We start from the raw sequence: 21515 nt of genomic DNA, 5'->3' as shown, positions 1-21515 counted from the left end.
ACTACTCGAACCCACCCGAAGGTACATGGAAAAACTTGAATGACTGGACAGCAACAGCAACACTGGCGCGAACAATGGTTGAGTCCTAAGGGCCAGCACCATTCCCGGTACTCTTCTCTAAGGAAGTACGTCCCGTCATTGATAGGAGGTAGCCAACCCCCACCTTTTCGTATACCCACAGGGGTGGCGAGAATCAACCACCATGCCGGAATCTTCTCATCCTCAGTTACGAGATGTCTTCGCTCCCGTGGGACATATTCGATTGATAAAACTAGTTTGTTAAGTTGATACTACGAAGAGCTTAAGTCAATCAAAAAAGTAGCGCTTTCAATTATATCCTCAGTTTCTTTTGCAACTGATTTGGTAATTTAGATTTAAGTCGTTTTAATATTAGTAATTTATAGTTGAATTCTAACTTCCGCATGTATTTCATGAGCATGAATTCTCAATTTATATTGGAGTCATTCATCAAGGCGATGTGACAACTATTCATTTTGACTAGGAGTTTTGATTATATTCAGTCATTGAATAATCAGCAATGCCAATTAAATTATTAGTATTTAATGAATTAGGGTTCTAAGCCTAGAACTAAAATATTACTATTATATATATAGATATATGAGCTAACCATTGGAAATGAAATTTAATGTCATTCGAAACTTTGTTTTAAAGATAGTAGATTCAATTATGGTAATTTAATTAGAAAGAAATGTTGTCAGTTTTGTTAACAAATGAAGTCTATATAGTCTTCTAATGATTGATAATAGTATTTTTAATTATGTTTAAAGATTATTTTATTGATAAACATAATTTCTTCTCTTATTAAAAAGTATTCATATTTTCTTTCTTAATTCTGTAATTGAAATGAAGTTTATTTTTGTTCAACTTCATAATTAAATATTGATAGTCAAAAAACTGCCGTAACGTTTTTTTTTTTTTTTTTTTTTTGCGAAATTATAGATTTTTAAAATTTAATAATTTTTTGAACAGTTTTTTTTAAAACCTTTGGAATTTTGTTCCTAAGTCTATTCCTTTTGAGTCTATTATTCACACTGATTTTTTAAGTTTAATGTTATTTTATATCTTTAAATGCTATTTGTCAAATTCTAATTTTTGATAGAATTTTCTTACAAATCATTTTCTAAATAAAAATCTTATGCACATTTTTTATTTAAATTTCGCATAATAATTTCTCAATATATTTAACAATTTCTGCTCTGGAGTAATCTATCATTTAGAAATACTTTATAGTTGTTTTAAAGTTTCTCAATGTAAAAAAAAAAAAAAAAAAAAAAAAAAAATTGAAAATTTGGAGTTATTTATCGGTCGAACCTTAGTATTTTAAGAATAGAAAGAAACATAACTTATTTTCTTATTTCAGGAACTAGATTATATATTTTATAATCTATCTGCAAAATATTAAGCAAATCATTTGATAAATCTTTAAAGCAGTGGAATTTTGTTTTATATCCGCCCCCCCCCTTTTAGACAAGAAAAATCCTTTTTTTGCAATTTTTTAAATACTTTTGTCATTTAACTAGTATAATTTGGTTTCATAGATGTTTTTCAATCTTTTTCATGCAGATATTCAAAAATATAATTAATTTCGAACATTTTCAAAAAAATCATTCCGAACATTGCCACATAACTTAATTTTTCTTGCTTATTTTTCGTGCAGCATTTACTGTGGTATTCCTTGATTCCTGTAAAGAAATCGTACAGAATGCTGAATTTTAATGCAACACAGAATGAAGTAGGGAAAAAATATCACGCACACGCACACACACGCACACACACACACACACACACACACACACACACACACACACACACACACACACACACACACACACACACACACACACACACACACACACACACACACACACACACACACACACACACACTAGTAATTTTAAAAGAATCTTCAAACGTATCTATCAAATAAATGTTCTTGTCTGTAATACTTTTCATCTAACGATCTACAACCATTCCTTGAATAGGTTTTCCTTACTTCGTATTTTTATTTTTATACCCCAGTAAGCTACACTTATAATCCAGCATTGTAAAAAATTAATTTATATGTTGTCGTTAAAAAAAAGTCCGGTGAAATGGGACAGGGTAGAAGTCGGAGCAATTTATTTATGCACTTTCTGTGTAGACACGCGTTTACTAACCTCTACCCACGTAAATGTATCTCAATGAATATTTATGCTCCTGCTAGAATATTTATATGTTTAAAACATACTACAAATTAGAAAATGTATCTTGGGGGCTTTTTTCCCTCTGTATTCTTTGTTATTTTTCTTCATAAGCGAAAAATAATTATTATTTCAAATTTTTCATCCTCCTGTTCCCGTCCAATGGAATTTTTCATGAAATGAGTGGTGACCGCAATTTTATCGTCTGCTGTCTGTTTCTTTTTCTTTTTTTTTTTTTTTTTTACATTACTTTCGTAGGTAGTTTATGGGAAAATTAAAATTAAGCTTTGTCTATGTAAATAAATATGAAGCTATTTAAAGCGATTTTTTTTCATATCAATAATTTTTATTTTGAATCCGCACCACATTGAGGAAAAGATTTTATTATTTTTAAACATTATCACTTTTTGAACATTATCACTGATTGATATTTTAGATGAATGACTCATACATAATCAGTGGGAATGGCGATTAACAACTAATAAAATCCATTATATTCTACATCTATTTGCTGGATATTTCTTTTTTTAACGAATAAGTCTCTGATAACGCTTATTGGAAATGATTTAAAGCTTATTGAATTATATATTTTTTCTTTTTTCTTTTCATTACTTTGAATTATCTATATTATTTATATCTTATTAACATTGAAGATATCATAAATTGTTTTGAAAGGTTCCCAAAATGAAAAAACTTGCACTTTTCTCTTGTTTGTCTTCAAATTATATAGAAAATAATTTGAATAATTTCAGAAAGAGATTGATAAAAAGCTTCTAATATATTTGGAAGAGTCTTTCTTCATATTTTCTACTGATTAGACAAAACAATTTTTTGAAGAAAAAAATTTGTAATTTTATGTAAAAGTAACCAGAGGACACCTTTATTGTAATATAATAAAAGAAAAAGAAATAAAGTCATTGGTAAAATGGTAATTCATATCATATAAATTAAGATTTATTCTGATTTACTGACTGAATAACTGCTTGAATATTTCTGTATTTATAAATGCCAGCATTCACTTGGATTTGAAGATAATTTATTCTATATTTTTTGTGTCTTAACTATTTATTTTATTTTTATCTTCTGAGGGATATATATTTATTTTCTCATTGCAAAAACTTATAGGGTCTTTTGAATCCTGAGTATACTTTATAAATATAAGTCATTTTCATTTTATGGCTACTTGCTTATGCCTTACATAAATGCTAAACCTGTAAAATGAACGTTATAGTGTGGATTCTATTTATCTAATTATTTAGGGGAGTTTATTATTTATGGGAATTTTCATGCAGTAATAATATTAAAATATAAATATTTTTTTTTGGTTGTTTAAAGATGATTTTATTTACAGAAATTATATATCTGTAAGCGTCATATCAGTTGCAACTCAACTTCAGTGTAATTAATTCAGATTTCGTTTTTCTCGATGTAAATATGCTTTCGAAACTTTCTATGTAAATAATCGCAAATAAAGTGTTCTCTCATATCACATCCATAGTAATTATTGAAGATATTTTACGATATCAATGAGAAACAACTTGTTTGTAGATAATGTACAACTTTCTTAATTTTATATACTTTTTATAATAGTTATCTTAAAGTTTTCGAAATGCAAAATAGCTTTTTATTCTCTTTCGGAGTATGGTTTATGCAAGTTTTAATTAAAAATACTTTTAGATATGAGTGGAAGAAGAGGAATTTCGAATCTGTTAGAATAGTTGGAGAATTAGAATGATTAGTTATTTTAAACATGTCTGATTATAATTAAAGTCTAGGAAAAAGGAGTAAGATGCTTAAAAAATTTTAGTGACCAATTTTTAAACTTGACTGGTCAAAATTTAAATAACTGAAAAGATTGGACAAGCATCTTCTGAAGAAAAAAATTTTCGTATTGGAAGAACGAGTATAGAACCTATAATCTTACAGATGGACTTAGCAGATCAATGAGATAAGAAAATAATTTTTCTGCTGTGTCTAGTATGTTGAGCAGAAAATTTAACATATTTGGCGAAATTTTGTACTTTCACTATGGACTTATAAACTGGTTTAAGATTTTTAATGAATTATTTTAATTTATCGACACCTGAAAAATGTTGATTTGGATTTAGAATTTGTTTTATTTTTGTTTATAGGCCTTATCGTTTTGGAAAAAGTGATTTTTGTGAATAACTCAATAAATATTTGAATTTTATTATCAAACACACTAGAAAATATATTACCATAAGTAAATTAAATCAAATTAATTATAAAGTTGTGTCCAAATACTGACTAAACAGAAAAATAGATATCAAATGCTCAAATGCTACAACTGAAATATTGCAAAAATTTCGTTAAGTAATACTAAACTTTGTAATTTTGAATGAAAATGAAACTTCAAACATGAAAAGGAATATAGGAGACATAATAAAGTAAATTTGAGAATAATTATTAAAAGGTGTATGTACACATTTGAAACTTCGAAAATCGTTCAAAATATCGAATATTTTTTTATTGCTTAATAGTGTTCTCCGATCCTTTAGCTTTCAAACGATACCAAGATGCTTTCAATATTCGAATATTTCAAATATTTCTCGAGTTATAATTATTTTTCGTGAGGTGCTTTCATTAAAAACTCTACTAACGGTTTTTTTAAAACTCATTTTATGAAGAATGATATTTTTCTATTATGTTGCTTCATTCAAACAATCATAACTCAACAAGAAATTAACCAAATACAAGTATTTATATATCAAAATAATCTGTATGAAATAGCGAATGTTTTGTGCCTCAATCAAAGTTATATTTAGAAATAAATTTTTAATAGCTATTTAAAAATTAAAATTTCAGAAAAAAATCTCGCTTTTTCTATTTATCGTTGATGGAAAAAAAACTATATATTTTTATAACTTGATTGAAGCACACAACATGAAGACTAATATTAGGCATAGTTTCCAACTAGAATTGTGTGTCTGTATAAATTAGAATTTAAGATATCATGTTACAAAAAATATGCTAATTAGCTCATTAAATATTAATTAATTAATCAATAATTAGTGTAATATGGTTTTTTCTCACTGAAATGAGTTTAAACATATATTAATGACCTACTGTGAAAAAACTGGATTTTTGAAGTTAAAATTTTAAAAACATCTTTTAGTGTGTACGTACACTTAAATAAACCATGTTTTCTGATCTATTATTTTGTAAGATATTGTTATGGAGTTTGCTTTGATTTTCATTATTAAGCCACAGTATGAGAAGGAAAACAATAAACAACCATATACAATTTTTGCAAAAAGGATGTTGCACCTCATGAAGTATATCTCTATAATTTTACTAACAAAATTCTCTAATATTCATATATACTTTTTCGTTTTTTTTTTCATTCTGTAGAATGTAGATTTTTTTTTGTATTATTGGATTACTCAATAAAGCTGGGAAATTATATAATTAATTATAGGCTTAAATATTGAAGGTCTTAATATGTTGCAACCTAAGTATTCTGACACACTGTATAATTCTTTGAAAGGCACTTTAAATTTTTTTTCTAACGCAATTTGAAAATTTCATTATTCATTGATTTTTTCAATTAAATTTTTTTTCGTAAAAATAAAACTTACGCAATTTTTCTTACTTTTGTTTTAGAATAGATAATGATACTTTTATGGAAAATTTATTAATTCAGAAGTAGAATTTCCGTATTTATCAAGCTATCATATTTAAATTGGCCTCGATAATAAAGCTCACTCCTTAGAGACACAACAATTCATTTCTATATTCAGACGGAAAGAATTGAAACGCATCAGAAACACGATAACAGACGTCGACACAGTTGCCAACTCAGAATAATTTCCAGAAAAACACTAAAAATAAATGTGTAAAAGCAGACGATCCGTAGACATAAAGCAATTTCTGCCCGGCTAATGGTATTAAATAATTCGCTCGGGTTAAGATAGATTTCAAAGAGGGAAATAGTAGACTATATATAATGGAGAAATTAAATTGATCTGTCGCATTAAATGCTGGAATAATGATGATTAAAAATAGATAAATGGTTCTGAAAGAAAAATAAATGCCGAATTTAAACTTGGTTAATTGAAAATCAGATATGGAATAGAAAAACAATTCTGATTAGAATGTTTTAAATTACAATCTTTTTTAGAAAAACATTGAGAAAAATGGAAATTGTACATTAATGAAAGATTTACAAACACATTATAAACTATCCCTTTTGGGAGTCCACCTAGTTCTCCAATATAAGAGGTTGTTAATATTTTTAACTTTATTAAATTTTGACCAGTAAAGGTAAAGTGAAATAAATAAAAGCAAGTTTAAGTTCCTTGTAAACTTATGTTTTGTATTTTCAATATAATTCTGTAGGTTATCATAAAACGATTTTCTCTTTTTGAAGATATACACAGCTATAATAGTATAAAACCAAATTTCATATATAGACTATCAAAAACATTGATTGATGAATTGAGAAAAATATAAATCTTAATAAAGAAGTAACAAAAATCGCCGACAAGAGAGATTTTGACGCACTCGGTAGGAAAATATTGAAATCAATAATTACAATGTACATAATTTCGTTATAACATTATTCATTATACATATTTTCATTAATATTCGAGTGATAAAAAGATTAAGATTCGAGTGCACATAAAGAAAGAAATTGCGTGCACTAAAAAAAGAAAAAAAGTTCTTTTATTAATCAACATTACGATACATTTTTCAATGTATCGAAATTACGAATTTTCATGAGATACTTCATTTTTTTTACAGTTCTTCAATTTTTTTAAGGCAACACTGTTTCTCTTTTCTTAATGAAATTCATCGCCAAATGACTTCCATAACTGCATTTAACAATCTGTTTTATGGATGGAATTAGATTAATTGTAGATACCTATAAAGAGGAAAAATTATTTTAACGCCAACCTATATTATGTTTGTAAACATAGAATAAAAAGGTTTTTCCACGAAAGCAGCAGTTAAATATTAACATATATTAATTAACAAATAAATCTCTGTGATATTCTTAATTCATAGAAACATGCAATCAATTCTGCATACTCACAAGGAACAAAAAAAAAAAAAAAAAAAAAAAGAATGGCAAGAAATTTCTGACAAGAATTGTAAAAATAAAGTTAATCTTTTTAAGGCGTTACATTATTACATAAACAGATAAATGATAAAACAAACGAAATGTTATGATAGAAGTTCATTAGAAAATATTTTCATTGCAAAATTATAACTTTTACAAATTCATCCAAATGAAAGATCATAAATTCTAGTAGAAAACATTATCTAAGCATTTTAAAAGAAAAAAAAATTCTCAGCAGACATGCATCGTTTAATTAACTCTTAGTACTAATTTATTGCAATTCACCACGTTTGCAACTTGTTAACATTATCTGTGTGGAAACATTAGAAATAAATTTAATTAAAGTCCATACAATGATTTATTATACGTATTAATCTGATCGTAAATATTAATGTATTTGAATCAGATAATTTAATTATTCTCTTTACATGCGAAGGAGTGTCCAGATGTCGGGGCACTGAAAAACAAAATTCTATATGAATCTATTTTTGGATTTCTTCTGAATATTCATTACAAAATTAATCATTTTGGTGGCGCATTTATTAGTGTTAAATGGTATTCAATTTAAATAAAGGAAAAATGATAGCATAGTAGGATTAATAGTATAATTTTTTGTTTTTAAAAATAAAATGTGTTATAAAAGATTAAAAATTATTTAGCAAATAGGTTTTGGCTTCGTTGTAATATTAATATGAAAAACTTATGGTACTCAATTATATAAAATTGATTAATAAAATTTACGCCAGTAATCTTCAAAAGTGGAATTGGGAACAACCTTAATATACGACATTTTATAATATAGATTGCTTTTCTAAAACGTTTTCAAAGAAATTTGTAGAATCTGGATTTGATGATGTATTTGATCCAAGCCCTCTGAAAGAAAACAGAAAGTAATCGAAGAAACAATGTAAGCAAAATAAGCTGAATATATTATACGCTTAAAAACAAACGATTTCATTTTAAATGGAAAACTATATTAAATGAATTAGATGATGTTTATATTATCGCTGAAAATAAATATCGAAACTAAAACAATCTTCTCTTGTTGCAAATGCATTTGTTATCTTTACAAAAAGTCATTTCCAAATTTATATTAAGGAAGTACCATTTCCATTTAGCATGAAATGATTCAGTAATAATCTTTGACATTTACCATTGACATTACCACGCAATGATAACACGGTTAGTTATAATAGTAAAACTTCACATTTCACAATTTGATTTTTTTTTCAAAGACGAAGACTGCTTACAGAAATGTATAATTCGAGAGTGGATTAAAAATTTTCTGTAAAAATAAAAAAATATATACAAAACACAGAATAAATAAATAAAAAATATTCTATAATATATATGCTTATAAAATTTTTTCAAATGATCAAAAATACCTCTTATTCAATGATTGTGTTTATTTAAATAGAAAAAAAATTAAAATAATAGTTAAATAAGAACTATTCTTAATTTTGAAATTAATCGCATCATGAAAACAAAATTAACTAATAAAAAATTTGATAATTTAACTGTTAATTATTTCTTACTGTTATAGGAATCATTTAGGCTTGGAAATCCATTCGTATTTCTTTCCAGTTAAGCGCTAGACGAAGACATATACAATGTGTGAGCTAGATAAAGTTTATTTTGAATATTCATTCGAAAACACTGAAGTCAAAAACTGAACAAATGGCTTTATCATTTAAAAATTTGGAGGAATTTGATTTTTTTTATATTTAATCTTAAAAAAAAAGGATTACTTTTTTCAGCACGTTTTCTCTTCTAAAGAAAAGAAATATCCTTTTTTTTATTTAATCTGATTTTTTTGCTGCAGTAGAGCACAAACCTATGGTTTAAGTGTATTTAGTCTGCGAAATTCTTTCGCTTTCTGTGTGGTGATAGGTATAATTTACATTTTGCAGAAGGCAATCAGTCGATAGTTTAGAGAGCTACTAGATAATAAAAGCATTTACAGGAAAAGAATAAAGAAATAATTATAACAATAGAGGGAAAAGCAACGAAGCGAATAAGCTTTCTTTCCTTTTAAAGGTTTTTCATTTGTAGCTATTTAGGAGTTAGTGTTGGATTCTTTTTTTAAAATAGGAAAAAAAATAGTTTAGGAAAGGGATAATTCGATTGACTTTACACTTAAAATGATGCATTTCGATGAGAAATTTACGTGCGTAAATAATTATTAGGATATCGATTTCGTAAATATTATAATAGCATTTATATAATTGAAAGTACGTATTATTTAAATAAGTGCATATTGAGGAATGTTTATTTATTTCGGGCTGTTGTGAAATGAGTAATTTTAGCGGCTATTCAAAAGCAAGGTGATTTCTTATGCTTATTTTTTTAGGGAAACATTATTGAAGGTGTTGCTACTGGCGATAGGCGAGGATCGAACTCGCAACCTTTGGGTTCGTAGCCGAGTAACAAGACCACTAGACACAAGAAATTTCTCATGTCTCGTAGCTGTTATCTGGCTTATAAAGCATCACCACATTACTCCCCCTTCAGTGCGTCGGAGGTGAGACGAACGATTTTTTTTGTCCTGTTTTTGCTGTTTTTAGTGGTGATATATTGGCTGTAGCGTCTTATCCGTTTTTTTTTTTTTTTTTTTTTGGCTGATTATTTATCAGCTTCATTTTTTTTATTTATTGGCTGATTATTTAACAGCTTCATTTTTTTTTTATTTATTGGCTGATTATTTATCAGCTTCATTTTTTTTTATATTTATTTATTGGCTGATTATTTATCAGCTTCATTTTTTTTATATTTATTTATTGGCTGATTATTTATCAGCTTCATTTTTTTTTTATTTATTTATTTATTTCTGGTAGAGGGCGCCACAACAGTTGTATGAAGGTTTGCGTATTTTGCGTCTTCGAGTCACCAATGTTGCTACTGGCGATAGGCGAGGATCGAACTCGCAACCTTTCGGTTCGTAGCCGAGTAACAAGACCACTAGACACAAGAAATTTCTCATGTCTCGTAGCTGTTATCTGGCTTATAAAGCATCACCACAAAGGCAATACATTACCGATAAAAGCTATCTTCTTTGTTACGTTTCTTGTACAGACACGACATACACATAATACATTATCAAATATTTAAATCACAAGATGTGATCACTTATTACTATGATACGTGGAAGGACAGCCTTTGTAGCTAAAAATACTTTAATCCCCTTCATTCAAACAAACAAATACTATGATACTGTTTGTAAGTTTTCATGACATCTATTATTTACGACTAACCTGATGCCATACTCTTGAATAACTAGCGGACATGATCTCCTCTCCAATTCCCCACCACCCCACATAAAACTGTAAACCTTTGAAAAGGCCGCGAATACCTTACGTGGCATTAGCAAACTATAGATCTTTGGCGAGAATCTAGCATTTTTACTGAATTTATCGTATGAGTAGGTATTGTGAAGGGTTTTCTTCCTGTCTGATTGGAACGAAAATTTTACACGAAACAATTTTTGGTACTTTTCCATTAGCCGGGCGCAAGCGAAAAATCACCAAATAATGTAGAATTCCGCCAAATTTCTTATGCCGAATTCGCGTTTGCTTCACAATCCGTTAGCCGGGCGCAAGCGAAAAATCGCCAAATAATGTAGAATTCCGCCAAATGTCTTACGCCAAATTCGCGTTTGGTTCACAATTGGCGACATTTGCGCACGACTAACGGAAAAGTACCCAATTTTTGTAGTGACAAATCACATACCGAATTTATTGATTTAAATTATTGCATTTATGAGTTATTACGTTTACTTGCATGTAAAAGTAAAGATGAAGAGCTGGTAAAACCTTAGATATATTTGATTCAAAATTGGATAAGAATCTACAGTTTTGGTGCAAAAAAATGTGTACCAAATTTTATCTATCTAATTCTATACTATTCGTAGATATTGAGTTCACTTGAACTCGAAAGCCAGGTAGAGTCAAGTTCCTCTGATTTCTCACTCAAAATTTATGAGAAATCACGTAATTGAATAAAAAAATATCTGTATTCCAAATTGCTGCTTCGTAGATCAAATCGTTCTTGAGTTATCAGATTTATAGACAGAGAAAATGACAAATATTAATTTTTCGAATTCAAGAAGATCTGAAGTATAGAGATTCATAAAAATCTCAAGCTGAAATTCTTAACGATACAGTATTTTTTTCTATACATTGTATACCTAAAAAGAAAAAAAAATATTGTTAAAAATTCAATATGGCGAATTGGTAATCCTAGAGCAACAAAATTTTATAGGTAGTTACTTCTCAGGTAACATATTGTCATTAAGAAGGTATTCAAGATTTTATTTACGATTTTTATTAAAATTTTTTGAAGCATTTCGTCAAAAACGGTAGAGCTTATTATTGCGCTAAAATTATTTTAAGATCACTTTAAAATTAAAATAATTACTGTTTCAAGAATATCAATTTATATCTGTGCTGTCTCTCCTTAATACTTTTAAAAAAATTATGTTTATTTTCCGAAAATACTTTTTATTATTTTAATTACTGCATTTATGTACTCGCACATTTCAAAGATATTTAATGCATTTTTAAATACACGTCACTATTGCTGAAATTATTACATAAAATTTTGAAAAATAATTTAAAAACCAATTATTAAATTCTAGAGCTACTAGAGATTCAAATTTTCTTTATTAATTTGTCTTTTTTCATAAGGAAATCACTAGTGGAAAATTAAAAAAAAAATATATCGCATTATGTTATATCAAATTCAGAACAGGAAACTAATATTCCATTCTAAAGTTCCTTCAATCAACATTCTTTTGTCTGGATCTCAATAAAACTTAAAAGTTTTGAACAGCAGTATAAAGAAGCATTTTAAATTAGCATAATATTTGATTCTATCTTCCTTCAGAATTTGTGTTAAGGGTTATTGATTTAAGCAGTTCTTAAAAACAACGAGTGAATAAAGCAATGCCTATTTCTCCTGATGCAAATTTTTCACATTTGATGAATAGGGACTGATAATTTTTTGTGACTTTATTTGCTCAATATCCTTTATTTAATAAATCAAAATGCATTTTTCATATTTTTTTTTTTTTTTTGTAATTTTAAGATTCTAATACCTGTTTTTTGTGGAATTTCTAGAGCAAGATAAATGACACGTAATTTTTGTTTACCGAAATGTCCCATTGCTGAGTTTTAAAAAATATTTATTTTCTTCACTTTTTGCAAGAATCCGAAAATTCGTGCGTTCTAAAACAAGAAATTACGTTTCCTATTGCTCATTTTCTTTATCGAAATTCTCTTATATATTCTAGTTATTATATATTATATTCTAGTATTCTAGCTTTCATTCTTCTTGGTATTAAATTTTCTCCATTTTGGGGGAAGATCTAATATTCTTGAACTGTAAGGAAATATTTCAAATAGCAGTTTATGCGAATGTCCCTCAAAGTAATATAAAAGTGCATTTAGATTAAGTTTTGGATCCTAAATTCCACTTTTGGAATACTTTAAAGAAAAGATTTCATTGACTAAATTAATTTTATTGATAATACGCAGACAATATGCAATAAATTAATGATTTTTTTTTAAAGTTTCGAATCTTGCCAGTTATTTATAAAATTAAGTACTGTTTAAACGAGAAATTTATTTACGAGTTTTGACATTTTACATGTACTTTTAAATTTATTGAAGAAAAATAAGAATTTATGGCTTGGAAATCTTGATATTATGCGTTATTCAGGAATATATAATTTTAATATAAAATTAATCGTACCGTTAAATTTTTTTTCAATAATAATTTTCCATTTATTGTGCAAAAAATATTAATATTTTAAAAAGAAATAAAATTGAAGAATTGTAGAGCAGCATATTGAAAAAATATAATGTAGTATATAATTATATATGAATATTTTTGCATATTTTAATAATTTATATTACATGATTTTGTAAAATATTTAACATCTTCTACATCATCTTCAAAATCATGGTTAAAATAAAATTAAACTTTGTTTATTTGCCATTTTCTGAACATCTTCTAAATCAGAAATATACTTCTACCAATCATAATTAAAGAAATAGCAATGCTACACACGTTTCAGTTTTGAATGTTAGATAAATACTTGCGTAACTCTCTTTTTTATCTTTACTTAATAAATATTTGTACCAAAAATACACATTTTTAAATTAAAAAAAAGGAAAAAGTTTTTGGCAGCTATATTATATCTTACCAAACATAGCTAAATCTTAATGATAACAGAAAAATATGTGATTAATCCTAATTATTTATAATTTTTACTGCATTTGACACCGCACTTGTCAATTCCATATGAAAATTCTCATGGAAGACATAATGTACTCGAAAAAAAAATGAAAATAAGGAAAAATATACGGTAGCACGTCTGCATAGTTTCTTCAAACATATCCATCAAATAAGTGTTTTCGCATTTTCATTCATGTAATCTATTTGATGCAAAAAATCGAATTTTTATGCTAACATCATAAAATCTTAATTTATAAGCCGTCGTCAAAAAACCCTGTTGAAGCGAGATAAGGTAGAAGTCTCCGCACTTTATTTGTGCTCTTTCTGTATAGACGGATGTTTATCAACTCCTTTCCATGGACTAAAATGCATGCAGCATCATGAATATTTATGTGTTCACTGTGCATGTTTAAAAAAATCTCTAGAATTTTAAAAAAAGTGACAGGGAACGTTTTTTCATCCATTCTTTTTATCCTGTTTCTATAGGGTAGGTAATTCTTATTTCTTTTTTTATGCCTCTCTTCTCTTGTTCAGATTCCAATTTTCTTGAAGTGAGTGGTGATTGCAATTTTATCACCGTTGTCTAATTTACTTTGACGGCTGGCGATCACTGGGAAAATTAAGAATTATCGATGTTAATAAGTATGAGCGTTTTTGAAAGTGATTTTTATTAGTGATTTATATTTTGAAGTAGCTCCTGAAATATGTCATGATTGGAGTTTAAATGTTTTGAAATGAACTTCAATATGAGAAAAATTGAAATTTTAAATTAATATTGTGTGTATGATGAATGGAGTTGATAGTAAAAGTCATGCCAATTGTATTTTTAATTTAATCATAATTTAATTTTAATGATGTAATTGATAATATTTTATGGAACTGATATGAAAATAAAGCAGAATATTAGAAATTTTAAAATAAACGTTAACCATTTTATTTATAGAATTTAGCTAACTGTTAAATAAAGTTGAATTTAATCTTTTATTTTTTAAAAAAAGTTTGTCATTTTTGAAGTGCCTTATTTCAGTTTTGATGTTATTATTAGAATTAATACTTTTATTTAATAAGAAATGTATCCTAATTTTTCCTAAAAAAATTGTATGAAGACAAATGTTTCATAATGAATTAAAAGGAACAAATATAAATGCTCTAAAATATTATGGATACCTAATTTTGAATACTAAATAATATAATTATTATACGAACGTATACTGAAAGCATGGATTTATAACTGCTTATAGAAATTGGAAGACAACACACACACACACACACACACACACACACACACACACACACACACACACACACACACACACACACACACACACACACACACACACACACACACACACACAACACACACAAACACACACACACACACACACACACACACACACACACACACACACACACACACACTTTTTTAATTTGCATAATTCTTAGAAAAATATTCAGACAGATGGTTTTAATGTAATTTTTATCTAAAATAATAAAAGATAATTTGACGTATTTGTATCTAAATTTAACGTGAGTCCAATCAATTTCCTAGATTTCAAATGAAGATTCATGGTTTGAGAAACGTGGTTCACAGTGTAACTTGCTCATTTTATCATGACTAATTAGATGAATATTATTGGTTATAGCTATAAAAATAAATTGTTGTTTCTTCTAAATATTTGCAAACATCATCAAGTATTATTTTTGTATGTAACTCCTAAGTATTTAAGAATCAGGAGATCATTTCTAATGACAAAACGGGAGGCGTATTTTGATATGATAATATGACAAATTTAGAATAAAATAAAATTTAAATTCATACCTAAGTAACTTCTTAGTGAAACGAAAATCTTCTGATGAGTATATAACTCAAGAATTTCAATAATTTCGAAAATGGGAGGCGACGCTTTATTTCACAAGAGTAGAAAAACACACCCGAAGCTCAGACAAAGTCAACACTTGCAAAAATCAACAAAACACAAGAAAACTAAGCTTAAAAGCAATATTACAGATTCAAACATCTTCATGAATCTACATAATGCTTTTGGTGTTAAATAAACAATTTTGGAGATAATTATATTTAGGATTAATTATATTTAGGACTATAATTATAGGATTTGTTAATATTTGTAATTGAGAAAATACCAAGTATTTTTTACATGTAACTGATAAATATTTATAAAGAATGAGATTTAAAAAAAAGATTATTCAAAATAATATAATTTTTAATAAACAGCGTAAGAAATAGATTGATATGGACAAAAGAAAAATTCAACTTAAAATAAAATTCCATATTTCGTAGTATTTGTATCGAAAAATGTTTCAAATTATTCTATTAGTAACTTAATAGAGTTTCTAGATTAAAATTATTTATTATTGTGAATTTATTTAGCCCTCGGCTTAAAGCTAATTTGGGAAAGTTTTCAAAAAGCAAAATGCTTTACACTTATATATTATTGTTTGCAAAGGATGAAGCTTTGCTGCAGGCGAGAAATATGTTTCACAAACATTCTCCTCTTTCCAAACATTGTAACAAGCAATATAGATTCAGATATTACTAGAGAGGGGAATTTACAAATATTGATTCTTTTAAAAGATTGCATTTTATTTCCATTTTTCGTTGCAATAGAATTTGCTATCTCTCAAAAGTTGATATAGTAATGAAATTGATATCTCTCTTTCAGATGTACGTTTTTAAGAAATCAGTTTAAACATAAAATATGTGATTTATTTTGTTTACTCCTGAAAAAAATATCTACACAGAACTCATGGTTTATGCAAATCAGAATTTTATTCTGGCTTATTAGATTCTAGCGACTAATAGATTGGCGATTAAGTGGTCCGCAAGGATAATGCACCTTAAAAATTTGAATTAAAATTTTTTATGGAAATATGTCTTTTAATAGCTTTCTTCAGCAAAATTGTTTTAAGCTTCAAATTTTAATAGTCATATAAATTATACCATTATACAAGCTTTAAGACATTCTATCCAAGTTCCCTCTAATTTTATGTCAACTGAATAAAATTTGAACTTGAAATTGAAGCGGCAGTGATAAAACTTGAAGAAACACATTTTTTTGCTGGAACCAAACATGATTTTAAAAAACATATGAGCACAGAAAGTTGAACCTTTTACCATTGAAGTCTCATGTGTACTATAGAATATTTTTTATAATTTATTCAATCTCTCAAATAATTTTTCATTTATCATTTCGCTGATTCATCATAAAAATCATTTTTCAGTTACATTTTAAAAATTGTTTTAAATGACTTGAGTAACATTTTATTTTATTTCAGCCCATAAATGGACCTGGCGATTATAAAAAAAAAAACTATCCCGATATATGAGATAGTAACTATCATATCGTTCACTGGAACGGAATAAAAATTTGGTTCAAAGTATTTTGAGATATGTGCTCAAAAATCATATGAAAAACAACAGTTAAATTCTAATAGTTACGGTTGCAGAGATAAAATTTCAAGATTTTCAAATGGAGAAAAACTCAACTTTTTTTATTATTGGAATTATTTTATTATTGCAATTTGAAAATGTCGAAATTTTGTCACCATAACTGTAACTGTTTGAGCTTAATTGTTATTTTTCAATGATTCTTGAACACATACCTCAAAACACCTTGAACTAAATTTTTATTCCGTTTTTGTGAACGGATTGATAATTACAGTCTCAAATATCTGAATATTTTTTTTTATAATCACCCAGTACTTCTGTGTATAATTATGAAGTCTAAATTTTATATAATCCTTTGATTCTAGGAATCATATTCAGTAAAATAATATTGACAATTGATTGTCAATATTATTTTACTAAATATGATTAAACGTTTGAACATTTCAACTTACATTGACAATCAAATGGACGCGTTACGGTCAAATTTGATTGAATTATAAAGCTTTGAATATCATTATTTTAAGACAATCAATAATTTCATTATTTTAAGCCAATCAACATTGAGAAACATCGGGTGCAAACTGTCATATTTTCTTCATGACGGTCGATGGAAAAGTCTAAATCGCGTGTATTTATAGAATAGTGATATTCAGATTTTCATAACTCAATCAGTTTTACTCGGAAAAAGGTAGAACTTTTTTTTTCAATTAAAATAATAATGTCCGAAGAATATTTTATTAAATATGACTCTCAGGAAAGAGGGTTTGTATAAAAAATTTAAAATTCGAAATTCATCACAATATTTATTGACCCAAATTATATAAATACAACTATTTACTTCATTTAGACAGTTTTTATGACATATATATTTTTTTTACTGAAGGTTTAAAACTCAGTTATTGGACCCTGATTATAGTTGGAATTTTCTATTTATTAAACCAAGTTAAATGAGACTGAATAAATAATATGGAAATTTTAAAAAGGCACTCATAACTTTTTCTTGCATTTATTTTTTTAGCTGATGAATTCATATTTATTTCATATTATTAATTTTATTCATTTCATATTTATTTCATTTTATACAGACGTGTAGAAAATAACATTTTTCTTATTAGCAGGAAGAAATAATTTTTAATTTGAGCTTTCTTCAACAACACGTCGATAAAATATAATATTTTCCATGCACGCTTAAAGTGCGCTTGTTGGTTAAATTTTAGTTTTATTTTGTGTTTTGATTATTGGGAAACATGCGTAAAATATTAAAAAAATATAAAAAATTAGAAACCTAATTGAAAAGGTAATTTTTTGAATTTTAAGATGACGTAAAAATAATTTTTTGCGCTGTAATATTTTTAAAAGTTTTAGCGGAAAACTCCAAAATTTTGCTTAATTTTTAATTAAAAATATAATTAAGATTTAAAAAAGAATGGAATATGAACTAGATATGTCAAACTATTTCAATGTGAAGCGAGTTGAATGTAAGTTAACTACATAGTTAACAAAAATATAGGTTTGAAAATTTCTTTAAATATTTTCTTCTTATCCTTTCATAGGCCATAATTCTAATCATAAAAATCAATGAATTTAATGAAAAATAAATATTAATAATAATGCTTTTGTATAATTTTCAAATTTCTTTCTTTTATTATATGAGGGAAAGATAAAAAAGAATATTCTTTTACGCGCTAACATTTCACTCAGTTAATAAAAAATATACAGATAATAAAGTGGTTTAAAAAATAGAAATATCTAACGCCAGGATGATTTTAAATATAAAATAAATTACTTTTTTCTGCAGAAAAAAATTATCTAATCAAGATTCTCTTATGTGAATAAATGACATGCATAAAGCTGAAATAAAATAAACAAACTCTCTGTTATGTCTTAATGAAAGTTATGCAAGACTGAAATTTAATTTTTTTTAGTGTTTACTTTTGAGAATACTTCCATTCTTCACATACCGAAAATGTATTCAATAATAATATGAAGAAGAAGAGAGAAGGAAAAAAAATGACAGTGTTATATAAAAGTGAATTATATAATTAGAGATTATATTGATTTTATTAGAACTTTTAGAATCAAAGTAGCTTGTAAATTATAGATGAATTTATCCATATATTTAAAAATACATTTCAAAATTTTCACACATAGATGCACAATATTTAAATAATGAAACTGGGATTTAGTAAGCTGATGATATATAGAGCTTCTGTCAACTGTAACGATAATGTCTTTAATTATGTTTACTAGCTTAGTTATATCTTTTATATCTGTTATAGTTAACTGGGTAATATGGATTTTAATATTTTAGGGTTAGTAATTTGTAGTTAAATTTCTCAATTCCTATATATTTTTCTAGTTCAAGTTGAGGGTAAGGTGATATGCTGCCTTCTTTTAAAAGGAGTTTTGATTAAATTTATTGACTGGATTTTTAAATTAGACATGCTGACTCATCAAACTTATGAATATGTTATATCATTATCATATTTGATGGTTAAGTGTTCTTAAGTCTTACAGCCAACACATTGCTAAAGGTTTTTGATTTATAGCCTAACTTTTGGAAAAGTTTTTGTTTTAATGCCGTCCAAAAATTTTGCATCAGGCGTAATAATTTTGAAAATATGCTAGCGTTCAGTGATCATTACTTAGATGAAAATAATGTTTTCTTAGCAATTAAAAAATTCAAATTAAATGATATTTCAATGAATTCATGTAGTTTGGGGATAAATACAAGAAGTTTAGTAATAGGAAAAATAACCACAAAAGTCGACATATGCAACTCGCAGAATCTGTTTTGATTCAAAAGAAATCCAATAAATCTTTTTTCTTTTTTTCTTCTTATTGTTGCTGTTATGTTCAGATTTTGCATTGTTAGAAAATTATTTTATATCCATAATTCCTTATTCAAATTTAATGGTTGTTTAATTTATTTTTTAATCAAATTTAATTTCCTGATAAAAAATAAATTTTTCCCGTCTTCGAAAGAGCATCAATATTTCTATCTTAGTTCAAAAGGTTTATTTACATTTTTGAAATTTCTGCTAATTTTCAACACACAAGTGCATGTTAATCAGAAAAATGCATCGAATCTTTATTGTTTTATATTTTACGGCATTTAATCTGTAATCTTTTCACGTAAAAATAATAATTACTGGGGAAACAAACAATACAAAGAAAAAAAAACCTCAACAGGAGTGAATCCTGAAGCTTTTCGCTTACTCATCAATAAAAGCTTTATCCCTCTTTCCTCCGCATGAATTTGAGGACTTACCAAAGAAAAAATTCCTTACCAAGGAATACCAAAGGTAAGGCCTTGTGGTATTGGTGAACGGTAGTTATGAAATATAGATCTTTGGCATGACTCTATCAATTTATTGAATCTATCTGGAGAATATGTATTTTGGACGCCTTTTTTGCCTGCCCATTCATACTTAAATCTGACTCAAAACTACAGCTGTAATTACAAGATAACATACCAAATATCATTGATTTAAATTGTTGCCTTCATGAGTTATTGTGCTTGCATGTATGCAAAAATAAAAACCGGCAGATGGTCAACCGTCTTACCGATTTGTTCAAAATTTAATATGAATCTATATTTTAGATGCTAAACCTGTGTACCAAATTTTATCCGTCTACCTTTCCTGCATTTTGTAGTTTTCGAGCTCACTTTAACTCAATTCAGTTCAGTTCAGTTACATTACTGTCCCATTTTAAAGCAGCATTAGGCTTATTTCGAGTAATTTTGAGTCGAGGTTAGATGACAAGGGGAATACCTGAGTTGTTAACAACCCTCTCCAAACTTCCGCACTGCACCAGCGGGAGGAGTTTGGCCCCGACGGATTCACTTTTACTCAAATAGCTGGACAGGATAGAACTAGACTCCAATAATCGGAATGGATGCCACTCAAAATTTTATAGAAACCTATAAATTTGATCTTAATTCCATTTATCGAAATTCAGCCGTATAAATCAAAAACGTTTTTATGTTCACAGCCAAGCTGACATAATGCCAAAAATGGGCATTTCGGATTCAAGGAGGTCTGCACTATGAAGATTGCTAAAAATCTCGAATTCGAATTTTTCCACATTTAAAAAAATGATTCTATATTTCATATAGGTGGAAGTAAAAACAGTTTAAAGTTTGAATATTGTCCCCACATATTTACATCAAATAAATGATCTTTTTTCATCAGCTAGTTTTCACACATTTCTCCAAAAATTTTTTCGTATTTAGTATTTTTCTTATGCTACAGTAAACTACACTTTCAACAGAACACTGTAGAAACCTAATTTATATGTGGTCGTTATAAAACTCTGGTGAAGCGTGAAGTTTGGAAATAAGAGCTATTCATTTATGTGCTTTCTGTGTAGATACAAGTTTACCAAGCACTTCACAAGAACCCATTTAAATGTATCTCCATGAATATTTATGCGCCCACTCAGCATATTTAAAACTTGCAAGAAATTTGGAAATGCGTCTGGGGAGTTTTTTTGCAGACTACTCTTTATTAAAGATTTTGCTTCTTATTTAAGAATAATTATTATTTAAATTTTTTTCATATGCCCTTACTGTCGATCCATTTTATTT

Source organism: Argiope bruennichi, chromosome 1 (genome assembly GCF_947563725.1).
Source record: "Argiope bruennichi chromosome 1, qqArgBrue1.1, whole genome shotgun sequence".
NCBI lineage: Eukaryota > Metazoa > Arthropoda > Arachnida > Araneae > Araneidae > Argiope > Argiope bruennichi.
This window is presented reverse-complemented; position numbering follows the sequence as displayed.